Source organism: Penaeus japonicus, unplaced genomic scaffold, assembly GCF_977035675.1.
Source record: "Penaeus japonicus unplaced genomic scaffold, GWHDUDI00000001_assembly GWHDUDI00000005, whole genome shotgun sequence".
Classification (NCBI taxonomy): Eukaryota; Metazoa; Arthropoda; class Malacostraca; order Decapoda; family Penaeidae; genus Penaeus; species Penaeus japonicus.
Genome location: NW_028234407.1, coordinates 12,728,718 through 12,731,217, shown reverse-complemented (window position 1 = coordinate 12,731,217; position 2,500 = coordinate 12,728,718).

Genomic DNA, 2,500 nt, shown 5'->3' with positions numbered 1-2,500 from the left:
CATCCGCCATTCCTCTTTTCTCGTTGCTGATATCTCGTAATGTATGAATAAATTATCCTGAAATTTGAAACAAAACATCCTGAAATCAGCAAAACACGTCTCTACAATTCCTCCAAGTGCCCATAGAGAGAGAGAGATAAGCAGAAACAGAGAAAGACAGGTTAAGAGGAAGAGGAGAAAGAGAAAAAGAAAGAGAGGGAGATAGAAAAGGAGAATGAGAAAGAGAGAGCGAGCAAGTGAGAGAGAAAGAAAGCAACCGAGCGAGAACGCTAGAAAGAGAGCACATCTTATATTTTATAGATTGAAAGAGGGGGGGAGGGGGTGCTCTTAAGTCAGTTAAAACGAGCATAGCCTCTTTATAGATTTTCATGGCCGCTTCCGTGACTAAGGTGGCGTGTTATGCCAGAGTTACGATTCATTAAATTTGCTGAATCATTATATGCATCATCACTCTTTCTCCCTTTTTCAGTCCCAACCGTAGTTTCGATTTTACAACGTAGAATTTCCTCCTCACGTTAATGTTTTTTTTTTTTTTTTTTTTTTTTTATCAGCTATGTCAGCACGAATGTTCTTCCGTTAGATGAATCTGACACCTTAAACCTCTAGAGATTTACAAAGGAGTGTTGGCCACAGTCGCAATATAAACGACAAAGTGCTTACTGATTACCATAAACTACATAATGAATACTGCATATGTGCTGACATACATTATTTTCTTTATCTACAGTGCTACAGATGTAAAGGGACCTTTTGTTTCGTTGTTCTTGTTGATTAACCTTGGTTCTATTTGGACACAAGTTTCTTATCATGAGATGGTGTGCTAGATATATAACATTCTAACCATTCTATATGTTGTCATAATGTTTTTAGCCAAAACATACATATATATATATATATATATATATATATACATATATATACATATATATACATATATATACATATATATATATATATACATATATGTATATATATATTTATATACATAAATGTTATATATATATATATATATATACATATAAATTATATATATATATATATATATATATATATATAAATATATATGTATGTATATATGTATGTATGTAAATATGTATAATATGTATGTATATATGTATATATATATATATATTGTACATATATGTATATTTATCTATAAATGTATATATGTATGTATATAATATATATAAATATATATATAGATATAATATATATATATATATATATATATATTTACATACGTATGTATATATATATATATAATATATATATATATATATATATATATATATATATGTATATATACATACGTATGATATACATATATATGTATATATGTATTATATATACGTATACTATGTATACATAATGATTATATGTATTATATGTAAAATATATATATGATATATATTTGTATGAATGTATTAATATTATATACACAACATATATATAATTATATAGATGTTTATATATATATATCAATAGATCAATAGAAAATTACATATCCGCACGTCGTGCGACCCCCCCCACGCGGGTATCACGCACTAGTAGAGGAGTATGATCGCCGGGGTCAGGTCAACTTGAGACAGTAAAAACATAGTTGCCTTCCACCTTGACCTTACCCGCAAAAGAGCTACCCTCAAAATTTTGACTACCACTCCTATCCCGGTCTACATTCGGACTACCACCACATTTCCACGCAAGGAACCCTTCCCAGTGGGTTAAGTGGGATAACCCTCCAGACAAATTATATATCTGATATACAACTAATGGGAATACAGACAGACGAGAGTCGGCTGGCGCTGCCACTGACCTACCTGATTTTTTCGTGACACAAGTGTTTATAGTTTTTATACGATGTTTATTCTGTATTCGATCCTACGTATCAGTAGAAATGTCAGACTATCTCAGTTATGGAATAAACCTGGATTGTATCAACCCTGTGTCTAGCATCACATAACTATTTTGTGTGTGTTATTGGTTCCAACAGACTTAGGCACCCATCACAAACTGGTGGCAGCAGTGGGATGGAAAAAAAGTCACAAGCTGGAGCTAGCTGTGGGATGAGGAATAAAAATAACAAACTGGTGATAGCTGTGCGATTGTTAAAACTCCTCACAAACTGGTGCTAACAGTGGGATTAAAAAAAAAAAAACTTACAAACTAGCGGCAGCGATGGAAAGGGAATTCTGCTTCCCTCACAAAGTGGTTGCAGTAACGGGAACCCACACCACCTCACAAACTGGTGCTAGTTGTAAGACCTATTCTGCACACCATCACAAACTGGTGCTTGTGAGATCGAAAACCGCCTCCCTCACAAATTGATGCCAGCAAGGGATCGTGCCCGCCTCCTATTATCTTAAACTCGTGGAACGCTCGCCAGTACTTACAATATACCGTGCTGCCAATACGTTTTTCACTCTCACGCGATCACAGCATCTCTGTTAAAGAAAATTAACCATTTGAGAAGATTCGGTTTTTCACCCCATTTACCAATCAC